Genomic DNA, 13,369 nt, shown 5'->3' with positions numbered 1-13,369 from the left:
TAAATGTAATAAATAAATAAAGAAATGGTTCGCCTGACACACTAAGCCATAATGTTTAGCTCAAAATACTTAACCATCATGGTTTAACATGTCTGAACAAGACCATTGGAGTCTCCCTCCCCTCCTTAAACATTTTGCTGTACCCTTGGTCTCTGGCATCTCCAGTTGAAAGTAAGGATTAGATAGCAGGACTGACAAAGAGCACCAGGCCTTGAAGAGCAGCTGCCAATCAGGGTAGATAGTACTAAGCTAGATTAACCAATGATCTGTCTCAGTATAAAGCAGCTGCACATGCTGTGCTTCCTTCATAGCAGACTGAATCTAGCAGTCAGCAACAGGGAGGAAAGGGAAAGCTATTTTAGGCACACAGCAGATCTCCTTGGAGAAATGAGCCCTGGAACTTTACTCTGCATGCTTGCAGGTTCTGCTGCTAAGCCAGTAGTGAAAGGAGTGATCATGTCTGGCTTTTCAAAGAGAGGAGGGCTCAGCTTGCATCGCTCAGAGAGAAAAAGAGGCTGGCTTTAGAGTCAGCATTTGCAGGTTCTGATCCCTCCAGGTAGGCCCATAGCTCATTGATAAGCACATGCTTTGCAGGTAGATGATCCTAAGTTACATAATTCTGTGGAGTCATATGCTTCAGTATATAACTTCATAGGTATGGGCATTGTGGTTGCAATGTTTAGTTGATGATTTGATTCAGTTAATCCATTGAAGTTTCAGAAGATCATTTCTGATGTTCTTAGATCTGTCTGCAGGTTTTTATTTTATTTTGTTGATGCTGTTTAGAGAAAGGGGATGTTTGGCAGAGATGTTATCCGGTCATCTAAGACTGATCAACCGTCTCACTAAGTATATGATTGCTGCTGCTATTGACTTGCAATAGAATGGTGCTTGTGGAACAGAAAGTCAAGGCTGGTGGGCTGCAGGAGGAGAACGATGCAAAGAGAGGAGGTTTGCAGGTAAGCGGGCTGGCAGGCGGATAGGTAGTTTGGTCAGCCTGCAAGCAAGGAACTGCAAGGCAGGGAGCAGTTCAGCAAAAAAAGCAGTAGGGACAGTATCAAAAGATGAATGACTCAGGGTAAGGGGCCAGGGCAGTAAGGAGCTTTATAAACCTATTGGCTCCTTTTATTGCCTTAGGTAGTAGTTGCAGTACCACCTTCTGGCCATCTTCAGTAGTGGCACCTAAGTGCACTCTCCTTTGGCCAGCTGCTATAATGAACAAAGGGAATAGGCTCCAGGTTCCGGCCTCCAGAGGCCTACCTTAACTTGAAACATCTGGTAAGTTACACACAGATGCAGATAGGAAAAGAAGACAGGATGGGCTGTTTCCAGTCTCAGTTGTTTGAAACTCACCATATCGCAGGCATGTAGAGCTGACAGAGGCCTTAGCTAGACCTAAGGTTTATCCCGGGATCGTCCCTGCCTGCTCCCGGGATCCCCTGTGTGTCATTTACATGAACAGGGATGACCCCGGGACGATCCCGGGATAAACCTTAGGTCTAGCTAAGGCCAGAGAGGAAATAAAGTTCCACCAAAAGTTGAAATTCAGGTCACCTTGCTGTTCGGCTTAGTTTTTGTTTTTTGTTTTTTTCCCCATTTGCTGTCTACCTCATTAGTCTAATTGATTCTCCCCTCTTTTTTTCATAGCAGAACTGTTCCTATCATCTTTCAGAAAGAGCCGTTAATAAATAGTGATGGGAGTCATTTGTTCTGTGTTTGGAATGAATAATTAAATGGCCTGCTTTCCAAATATTTGCATCTACTCTAAAGAGAGATAGTTTCTCAACACAACTCTCTTAGAAGGAGGTTTTCTGGAAATGGTGTGAGAGAGATCATTGTTGACTGTTGAGTTCCTGGAACTAACAGGACTACTTTCTGTGAATAGTAAAATTTGTGAATAAACTGTGAGTACTGGGGCATACATTCTCCAGGTTGCAATCCTATGAATGATATGCCAAAGATAGGATCATCTAATGGTATCAAGTCAACATTGAAGCTATTTACTAGTCTTGCCAATTGGTAGGTTGGGTTTTTGTTCTTCAGTTTGTTTGAAATTTGAAATGCATGCAAATCCATAGCTCTTCTTTGGTGCTGTGACAATTCATGACAGTAGCAACCAGGTTCAGTGACACAGTTTTAACTTTTTAAAGATGGAATATAGTCAGATTTCAAAAAAGAGAGTGAAGAGGGTGGGAAGTTAGAACAGCTCCAGAACATATTGAGCTTTTATCTGGGTGAGATTTCAGCATGTGCGTAACTCTCCCATGTAAATAAATTAGGCTGAAAAGTGGTTAATACAACAGGATTATACCTACAAGTCAGGTTAAGCGTTATAATGCCTTTGAGACAGAAATAAGTGTGTTTTTAACTCTTTTATTGGCATCAAAGGGATATGCAGATAGATTGTCTGGATTGCATCCATCTTTTGAAAAGAATAAAACATTGAAAACCGATTAACAGTTATTCTACATAGGATTACTTGTATTTTTTCCTAAAATTTACCTGATAGTCTTGAAATGATACGTGCGTTTCCTCCTACGGAACAAAGACTGAACAGTTAGTTGACTCTGTTATTCTTTTGTAGGCATAAAACTATGTAAAAATCTTTCTGTAACATCAACAGAAACAGAAAGAAGGATGAGGCACACACATACAAAGGACCTTCTAAGCTGCAACTTACTTGAATGCAACACGGGTACCCAGTAACAAGATGCGTCAGCTCTGGTGCATCATCGCACTCAGGGTATTTTATCCTGGCTCTGTAGTTTCACCATATTGTTGTTTGAGATGGGGGGATGCTAGGAACACAGGAAGCTGATTTATACAAAGTCAGGCCATTGGTCCATGAAGCCTAGTATTGTGGACACTCTGACTGGCAGCAGTTCCCAGGTTTTCAAGCAGCTTGGATGGTCCTGCTCTGGCGAAACATCTAAAGAATTTGGAGGAAAGCCAACAATTTTTTGTTAGGACATGTATAATGTATCGGGGGGGGGGGAGCAGGTATGGCAGCTCACTGGGAGCTTGAAAACCTTCTGTTGTTTCTGAATGGGACTTCAAAAAAGGGAAGGCTCTGAAGTGCTTAACAGCACACAGTGTTGGAGGGTCGCAGTTCTTTGGGGAGGAGTCACAAGTTAGGGTGGCCTCTGTAGGCTCTAAACAACACAGATGATGCAACTCCCCAAATTAAATGTTCCTCTTATTATATATAGGAATAAAGATCACAATCCTCCATGTGTCTGTCCTTATGTAGCCAGAACGGCACCACCCACATGCAAGAGGTTGCTAAATGCATTCTAAAAAGAACACAGAGGTTTGCAGAAGTACAAAAGATTTTTAGTGGGGGGAAACCTAAGTGAACAACCCCGTCCCCTTGTCAAATGAGGACTGAGGATGCTCAGTGGGCATGGAATGCTGACTGGCTGCTGATGGAGGCAGATCAGAAAGCCAATTGGGGAAATGGGAATGCAATGGAGTGTCTGGCATCCTAAACAGGAGGACGTCATACTGCAATGCATTGTTGCAGGTCCCACTTGTTATCCTTATTTCCTGTTATTTCTCATTGCTCAGTTCACAGGGAAGATGTGCCACACTAGAAACATTACTTAAAGATCAATGCGCCATGCAGGTCATCTGAAAATCTTGACTTCCAAAGGAACACCTTATGAAAAGCTGTAGCCTGGGGTTTTTATTGGGGGGGGTGTCTTTCTTTTTTAAGCCCTATCCTTCTTTTTTAATTTCATTCATGATTCCATCTGCCTTTTGAGCCAGTCATTATCTGATTAGTAAGGAGGTTGTTGAAGAGCAGATCAATCTCATTCTCGAAATCAAGAGTCTGTAATGTAACCGCTTCTTTCTGCTTTTTATCGGCAGTGGGTCACTTGTTCTTTTTCTTGCGGTATTGCTCCAAAGGCATCATTTTCTGGAGTTTTCTTTCTCTTTGGTAAGAGAAAAGATACAGAACGGAATGTTGGCATTAGTTTGTTTCAGAGTTGCTTTACAGGCGTTACACAGCTTGACATATCAGTTGAAAGTTAACAATAAAAAACTTTGCACAGGTTATTTTATGATAAATGAGATCAAAATGTAGATTTCATTTATTGGGTTTCTAGCCTGTTCTACCCCTGTGGATGCAAACTGGTTGCAATTCTACTCAAAAGTTTGCATTCAGAGGGAAATCATACTCCCATTTTGGTCATGCTTTCAATTTTTGGATAGTTTGATATGAGAACATGAGAAGAGTCCTACTGGATCAGATCAAAGGTGCCTGAAGTCCAGCTGTGCATATGCTCTTGGCAGAGCACATGCTTTGCATGCAAAAGTTCCCAGATTCCATCTCTAGATAGGGTTGGGAATAGGGATATACATACAAATATAACTCAGTCATAAAAGTTCTCCAAATTCCATCCCAGAGGCCATTCCGTTTTCATGTCCGTATTTATTACATTTCTATACCGCCCAATAGCTGGAGCTCTCTGGGCGGTTCACAAAAATTAAAAACATTCATAGTTTAAAACAACAGTATAAAACCATAATATAAAATACAATATAAAAGCTCAACCAGATAAAAACAGCAGCAATGCAAAATTACAAATTTAAAACACCAAGTTAAAATTTATTGATAGACTGTTAAAATGCTGGGAAAATAAAAAGGTCTTCACCTAACGTAGGTGCCAAGCGAACCTCCTTAGGGAGCTCATTCCACAGCCAGGGTGCCACAGCAGAGAAGGCCCTCCTCCTGGTAGACACCTGCCTCACTTCCTTTGGCAGGGGCTCGCGGAGAAGGACCCCTGAGGATGACCTTAGGGTCCGGGCAGGTACATACGGGAGGAGGCGTTCCTTCAGATAACCTGGCCCCAAGCCATTTAGGGCTTTAAATGTTAATACCAGCACTTTCAATCAGGCCCGGACCTGGACTGGCAGCCAATGAAGCTGGAAAAGGACTGGCATAATGTGGTCTCGTCGTATCAGATTGCTATCTTGGTTTTGGTGCAGGTTGGGGTGGGTAGGGTTACATGAAAATCTTTACAGAATTTTGTGTGTATTTTCCCAAATGGACGCATCAGTTCTGTGCATCTTTGGAATATGCACATTCTTCTCCCATCAGTTAAAGTGTGTTTATGTGCATTTTTCAAAAGTAGGTATTTTTGTGTGCTTTTTTTTTCAAATGTGCACATGCTGCTGAACACATATTGTTTTTGATCCGTGTATCACATTGCCAGCTGAGAAATGTAGAGACTTCAACGACAGATTATATTGGAATCCATGTTCAATCCAGGAGGTAGGAACTGAGTAAAACTTAGTCAATAGTGAACTGAAATAAATTTCTTACACATCTTTAGCTGGGAAAGATCTCTCTCTCTGTGTGTCTCTCTGAAACCCTGGTGAGTTACTGCCAGTCAACTTCTAGACAATACCGAGCAACGGTTGCAAGTGGGAAAGGAAGCATAGAATAAAGACACGGACTCCAGAACTTGGGTTAAACTAGGGCCTCTTTATTTGAATAACATGGGTAGTTCTCCCCTCCCTGGATCAGCATGTGAAAGTGCGGGAATCGATGTGTCCTTTCTCAGGCCTCTTGCCTGGCTTTATGGGTCAGGTAAAATGGGTCTCCAAAGCCAGCGGTCTCCAAAACCAGGGGTCTCCAAAGCCAGGGGTCAGGTAGAAACCCAGCTCCTTTCTTATATGCCACTCTGGAAGTGTGGGGAGACCGCCTCACTTCACCCCCTCCCTGTCCCTCACAGCTCAGGGTAGGTGAGGCAGGAGTGTCTGCAAAGGCAAACCATATCCTGACACGGGAGCCTCACAGATCCTTAGGAGCAGGTCCTCCAGATATGCCAATCACCAAAAAGGTGCCACAGTGCACACGGTCCCTATTCTGATATTGCCAATTCCCACACATCCCTGAAACCAATCTACCTATTTATCCACTCTCCGCCTTCGCAATTCCAGTATGAAGCAGGAAAACCTTTAAGGGAGGAAAATTTCTACTCAGCCTTCCTTCCAAAAAGGAGCGATGGCTAATCTCATACTAGATTAAGGGAGGGAGGGTAGGAGCAGAGCTGAAAGAGGCCAGCATCCGGGCGGGTGGGCTTTTATAGTCCCAGCCCCTCCCTATATTCAAAGGCACACGTGCCATGCACGTGATGCCTTCATTCCAAGCTATTCCAGCTGGGCAGATATCAGGTTTCTATTAGGGGTTGATCTCTAGGCACCTGTCTTTAAGGCTCGCAGCCAAGAGGGCTCCCGAATCACAGCAGCAACCTCTTCCCTTCCTTATTTTGTGTATTGTTACTTTTTGCAGGATGGGTTTCCTGCTGCATTGCGAAGCTCTACAGTCACTCCTGCCATTTTCTTTTCCCAATCCACTCTGGGAAGTAAAGATAGTGGGTGTGGCTAATTGGAGCTGCTTTGCTATGAAGTAGCTGGCATGCCCACCCAGAAAATTTAAAATCAATAAATACAATTAAAATCAATCAATCACTATTTATATTGGAATGTGGTGGGAACAAACAGCGTAAAGATTTTTAAAAGGAAGAAAGAGGGTCCCATTTCATCCCTTCATTTTGTCTGATGTAAGGTGGGGTGTAGGGATCAAGCAGGTTCTTTTATATTCCTTTTAAAACTGTTTTCACAGGAAGATTTCTGCCTCTTGTCTGGCAGGTGGCAGGAAAGGGGCAAAGGGGTTTACCCCCTTTCTTCCTTTTAAAACTCCACACAGCTTATCAGCAGGAGGGATCAGTGAGCAAGTTAGGTTCGAACGCGCCCAGGTTCTCCCGACGTCAGCTCAGTGCTCATCTCATCTTGATTTGCACGCCTGTTCGCGATGGCTGGTCATTTATTTTTGCAAATGAGGAAATTGTATGAAATGAAAAGCTTTCGAACACGAAAGTCACGCAAAGCGTCTCAGATTTCCAAACTGGCACAACTTTTCCCAGTAGACTAAAGCATGGGTGTTTAAACACTTGCGGATTGTGAGGAAGTTGTCCGTTTTCCAGAAGCCGTGTATTTTTCAAACGATTTGCATTTTGAGAAAGTTGTGCATTTTCCAAGTACGCCTTTTGAGAACGCGAACACAGGCATGGAGATTTGCAAACATTTTTGGGGGGTGGAGTTGGAAATCACTCCTGTTTGTGTTCACGTAGGGGAATTGTGAACGAGGCATTTCCAAGTGATTTGCAAACTGAAACAAAATCAGGCATGCTTTGTTAAACTGAAGAAACATGGACCCCTTTCCCCCCTCCCCCCACTTTCCAGGGGGTCAGAAGTAAATAAATAGATTTCTCTTCTTCCTTTCCTTTCCTTTCCTTTCCTTTCCTTTCCTTTCCTTTCCTTTCCCTTCCTTTCCCTTCCTTCTTTTTCTTTCTTTCTTTTAGGAGAGGGGGGAGTTGCAAGAAACCAGAATGTCATGGAGGCAGTGTGGAGAGGGTGGAGGGAGGTAGAATCCCCAGCAGGCAAGTTACCCAGGGTCTCCTCAGACCTGGCAGCACTAGTGATAATAAAATGGATGGATTAATTGTCTAACATGATATAAGGCAGCTTCTTTTATTCCTGCGTGCCACAAACTCTTGCTAAATTTGCAATGTACCACCTATAATGCAAGTTGGCCACCCATGGCAATAAACAAGATTTTGAGCAGGCAGCAGTAGATTTTATGCCGGGGGAGGAGGAGAAATGCTTTTTGGCAGCAGTGGCATTGGGGTTATACACCTGCTTGTGCTTTACAGACTGCCAGGCCTGAAATCAGCACCCAGCACCCTTGGACAGCTGCTAGGACACCAGCCCCTTGCAGAATCTGCTGCCGGGTGGTTTGCGACCTGTCATTTTAAATTTCCCACGATGCTGCAGAATGATACTACACTGGATGATCTGGGGCATTCTGAGAAAATGCCCACCACTGCCACCAGGTAAATTGGTGTTGCCTGATCTCCTCCTTCAGATCTGGAGCCAGCCTTGAGGCCTGCAGTGGCATTGGGGTTATACACCTGCTTGTGCTTTACAGACTGCCAGGCCTGAAATCAGCACCCAGCACCCTTGGACAGCTGCTAGGACACCAGCCCCTTGCAGAATCTGCTGCCGGGTGGTTTGCGACCTGTCATTTTAAATTTCCCACGATGCTGCAGAATGATACTACACTGGATGATCTGGGGCATTCTGAGAAAATGCCCACCACTGCCACCAGGTAAATTGGTGTTGCCTGATCTCCTCCTTCAGATCTGGAGCCAGCCTTGAGGCCTGCAGACAGAGGGACACATAGTGGACACAACAGGTGTACAAAGCTTGTGAGATCCCCACCGTTCTGTACTCTCCACATCTCTCTGTGTGCTTTTTTAAAGGAAAAAAGGGTGTTTCTGTTCATTTGACAGCAGGCCTGACAGGGTGGGTGAACTCACCCACATGTGCCCATGGGATGCTCACCCCATGACCGCTACCACCCACCCCTGTTCATCGGGCTGCACAAGCTTCTTTTGAGGCTGGGCCATCGTCCATCCTTCCTGCCAAAATTGTGCACTCCGCCCTACAGCTGCCATTAACACAGTAGATGGAAATGAGCAATTTCCGGAGCCTCCATGGTGAGTCTGGGCTGGAGGGGGAGCCGTGGGAATCCATCATACTTCCAGACTCAGTTGGGTGCTCATGATATCCCTTGTGATAAGCACATGTGAGAGGGGGGCTTGGACATGCTCAGGTTCTGACCTGTTTTTGTGCATACCCATAGAACATATGCATGCTGGTCCATTTTCCACATCCTTTGTCCCTTTCACAGTGTGTTACATTTTTATTTAATTCTTCCTTGAAAAGCTCTGAGTGATATACCGCCCAGAGAGCTCCAGCTATTGGGCGGTATAGAAATGTAATAAATAAATAAATAAACAAACAAACATGGTATCCGACCTTAAAATGGGATGGGTGGGGAAACTAAAAAAAAAATATCAGGCTCAGAAAACCCTGTTGGGACTCCTGTGTTCCATTGCTGGCTGCTTGCCAGCTCAGTAGATTAGAGGCAAAAACAGTTGAACTATACACTTGCATTAATAGTCTAAGGGGCTACCTGTTTACTGCCTTTGCTGTCTAAAGGAAGTGAGTATTGTTTTATTCATCTCTGCAGCTAGCCACTTGCTCAGGATATGAAGTAACCCCTTCTAGGCCTGTAGCCCACTAGATTTACCATTCATGCCACAATTTGACAATATAACTATAAGAAAGTATAGTGGTGAAATGGTCATCATGTTTGCAGCTTGGTAAATATTCTGTGCATGCCTGATTGCCTACTAATGCAGCTAGTACTTGGTTTTTTTCCAGTGAATTCAGATGAAATCCTAATACCAGTGAAAGATTGGGGGAAATTCCCATTGGTCTTTATGGAAAAGAATTGCAACCAACATATACCGTTTTCCCATTCTGATTTGTGTTTTATTTTGCCATGTGTCCTCGATCTTTCCCACATTGACTTGAGTTCATTTGTTTTCTTCAGTATGAAACACACATACCCTGAGAGAGAGAGATTGTATGTGAGTATTCCTTGAGGGCATTTTTGTAATTGGATGTAATATCGAGGGTGTTAAAATCTTCACTATTGCACGTAGCAAAAATATGTACAGGAAATATTAAAGTGAGTGTTTCTTCCTTGGCTTTGATGAAAGCTTTGTCAGGAATTGGGACACTCCAACCAAAAAGTTGCTGCACACTCTCTATTCATTTAAACTAAGTTTTTGTGAGGCTGCCATGCAACCTCCATTTAAGCATATGGATGGGTTTAATCAGTGGATTACACCTATTATCAAGGCTGTTTGTATGCTGTGATGCTGCAAGAGAGCAGGAAATGTTCCCCTGAAATCAGATACTTGAATGTTCTTTCTTTCACTTTCTAAACTTATTTCTACTGCTTATGGCTATGAAAATATGTTTGAAAATGTGTGGGCAATGGTTCTTCTGAATGAGACGCCCTGCAGAGGTGTTGCTTCACTGCCCTGCATACAAAGTTGTTACTTCTCCCATGTAATTTGGAAATCCAGAATAGATGAGGCAAAATCATTTTTAAAATTGCAGATTACATTCTGCACAATAATTGGGAATTATGCAAATCTTCTCCAATGACATAACATATAAAGAGATGAGATTTTTTTTTCATGGTGTAGAATTAAGTTAGTCTGGGTTCAGAATTTTAAACATTCCAGAACTCAGTTGCTGCTTTAGCTGCTGCTTTAGTGAAGGATTGTATGAAAAATGCAACCCACAGCAGCTAGTCTGGGATTAAAGCAGGGATGGTGAACCTCCAGCCTATGGGTCAAATGTGGCTCATGGAGGTTCTCCATCCAGTCTTTGTGTCCAAACCTCTCTTTACAGGGAAAGGAATCGCTGCTATTATCTGTGATCAATGCTAGGAGATAACTCAGATATTAAGGGATGTTGCAGGCATCCAACTGGATCTGGAGTCTGATGGATGTCCCCTTGTTCACTCCCTGGACCCAAATAGCCAGGCTGTGGTACTTTCGCGGGCCCACACTTCGAGCACCCACGCAGCTCAAGGAGCGCCCAAGAGCTGTCCTCTCTCACCCAAATTACGTATTTCCCATATTCCATAAATGTCAGCTGTGAAGTCTCCTTTTACACAAGTTTAAAGGAGTGAATTTATTTATTTATTTATTTATTTATTTATTTATTTATTTATTTATTACATTTATACCGCCCAATAGCCAAAGCTCTCTGGGCGGTTCACAAAAATGAAAACCATTAAGAACATAATAAAACATCCAACAATCTAAAAACCCAAATACAAAATACAATATAAAAAGCACAACCAGGATAAAACCACACAGCAGAAATTGATATAGGATTAAAATACAGAATTAAAACAGCAAAGTTTAAATTTAGGTGTTAAAATACTGAGAAAATAATAAGGTCTTCAGCTGGCGATGAAAAGGATACAGTGTAGGCGCCAGGCGGACCTCTCTGGGGAGCTCGTTCCACAGCCGGGGTGCCACAGCAGAGAAAGCCCTCCTCCTAGTAGCCACCTGCCTCACTTCCTTTGGCAGGGGCTCACGGAGAAGGGCCCCTGTGGATGATCTTAAAGTTTGGGCAGGTACATATGGGAGGAGGCGTTCCTTCAAATAACCTGGCCCCAAGCCGTTTAGGGCTTTGTATGTTAGTATCAGCACTTTGAATTGGGCCCGGACCTGGACTGGCAGCCAATGAAGTTGTAAAAGGACTGGCGTGATGTGATCTCGCCGGCCAGTCCCTGTTAGTATACGGGCTGCCCTGTTTTGTACCAGCTGAAGTTTCCAGACCGTTTTCAAAGGCAGCCCCACGTATAACGCGGGGACAATTTGGAATTATTATTATTATTATTATTATTATTATTATTATTATTATTATTATTATTATTATCCCATCTTTTTCCCAGTACTGGGACTCAAGATTAAAACATGTACAATTAAAACATATAAGTATAAATTACAAAAGTAAAATTGAATTAAACCTACACTAAAATTAAAAACATGTTAAAAAATTTAAAAGCTGTAACAGGTTAAAAGGGGAGATCCAATACATTAACACAGGTCCAGTATAGTTCCAAAAGCCTGCTGAAAGCACTTGTCCCTTCCTAATCCTATGCATACGAATCCGAGAGTAAGTCACATTGAATTCAGTGGGGCTTGCTTCTGAGTAGAGATGTGTAGGGTTGCACTGTATCATCATCATCACTGCAGCTATTACTACGACAGTGATGACATTTACATTCCACCTTCTTTCCTCTTGCGAGGAACTTAAGACATCTTACATGGTCCTCCTCTCTATTTTATCTGCACAACAACCTTGTGAGGTAGGTTAGGCTGAGATTCAATGACTAGCTCAAAATCACCCAGTAAGATTCATGGCCCAGTGGGAACTAAAACCCAGATATCCTGAGTCCCAGTACTCTAACCCCTACACCATACTGACTCTTATTATGTCTGTCTATGTGTAAGATATACCTATTTATTTATTTTAAAAGAAGGTTAATGCTGGGCCTTTGCAAGTGAGATCCCATTCACTTTGCATAAAGAAATTTGGGCTCCTTCGTGGTTTGGGGAAGGGTGAGCATTCCCTTTGTGTTCACAGAAGGCTCTGAGGCTTGTGGTAATTCATATGAAGCAAACGGAGCAGCTTTCAACTTATGCATGGATCTGTGTCCTGCCCTGTGTATCCTGATCTCTGAAGCTGCCCTGACCCAATGAAAGTCTCACGTAACCTGCCAATAAGGGCATCTGTCACAGCAACACTCATGTGGCATCTAGTCTGATGACATTGGTAATAATAATAATAAAAAACCAATCATCATACAGACTTATTCCACTGATATTTAGTAACTAAACTCCGACGACCGCACTGTTTTGCCAGCACAATATTGTAATGGTGCTAGAACAGGAGTAAGCAACTGGAGGCCCCAGGCCAAACTCATCTTCCCCACAGCTGTTAACCAAGAAACAAAGAAGTACGTGGATGAGTAGCATCTGCAGCAACTGGACTTGTCAGCTAAAAGTTAAGTAGTACAAGCTTTATTCTTAACACAAATATTTTACAGAAGAGAAACCCGCTTGGTAACTATGCCCACCCATTAGCACATGGGCCAGTAAATTACTAATAAAATATCTTGCCCAAATGAAATTAGCAGCAAAAGAGGAGAAAATAAAACAAACAAAAATTGAACTGCCCTATGCAGCGGCCTCCCACCAAGCCTGGCAAAAGCTATGTAATGGCACACAGACACGGGCCCCCACATATGCCTCATTGGCATATCAGCTGTAGCCCCCAAAGAGGAGGCATTCATGTCCATTATTATTATTATTATTATTTATTTATTTATTTATTTATTTATTTATATAGCACCATCAATGTACATGGTGCTGTACAGAGTAAAACAGTAAATAGCAAGACCCTGCTGCATAGGCTTACATTCTAATAAAATCATAATAAAACAATAAGGAGGGGAAGAGAATGCAAACAGGCACAGGGTACGGTAAACAGGCACTGGGTAGGGTAAAACTAACAATATAAAGTCAGAACAAAATCAAGTTTTAAAAGCTTTAGGAAAAAGAAAAGTTTTTAGCTGAGCTTTAAAAGCTGAGGTTGAACTTGTAGTTCTCAAATGTTCTGGAAGAGCGTTCCAGGCGTAAGGGGCAGCAGAAGAAAATGGACGAAGCCGAGCAAGGGAAGTAGAGACCCTTGGGCAGGCGAGAAACATGGCATCAGAGGAGCGAAGAGCACGAGCACGGCAATAGTGTGAGAGGAGAGAGGAGAGATAGGAAGGAGCTAGACAGTGTGTCCACAAGGTACAGACGCATCCCGTCACCCAGGAACAGAGAGAGAATTTCCTCTCATCCGGAACCCAGGT

At 43.0% G+C, this 13,369-nt stretch overlaps 1 protein-coding gene across 1 annotated transcript in view; it reads left to right on the top strand.

The window, feature by feature from the left end:
• The window catches only part of LOC134401373 (cadherin-18), a 222,672-nt gene that overhangs the window by 83,312 nt on the left and 125,991 nt on the right, over window positions 1-13,369 (top strand). The window lies entirely within an intron of this gene.

This window comes from Elgaria multicarinata, chromosome 7 (assembly GCF_023053635.1).
Source record: "Elgaria multicarinata webbii isolate HBS135686 ecotype San Diego chromosome 7, rElgMul1.1.pri, whole genome shotgun sequence".
In the NCBI taxonomy this organism is placed as follows: domain Eukaryota; kingdom Metazoa; phylum Chordata; class Lepidosauria; order Squamata; family Anguidae; genus Elgaria; species Elgaria multicarinata.
Note: the sequence above shows the minus strand (reverse complement) of the source record. Positions and strands in the feature narration are given on the sequence as shown.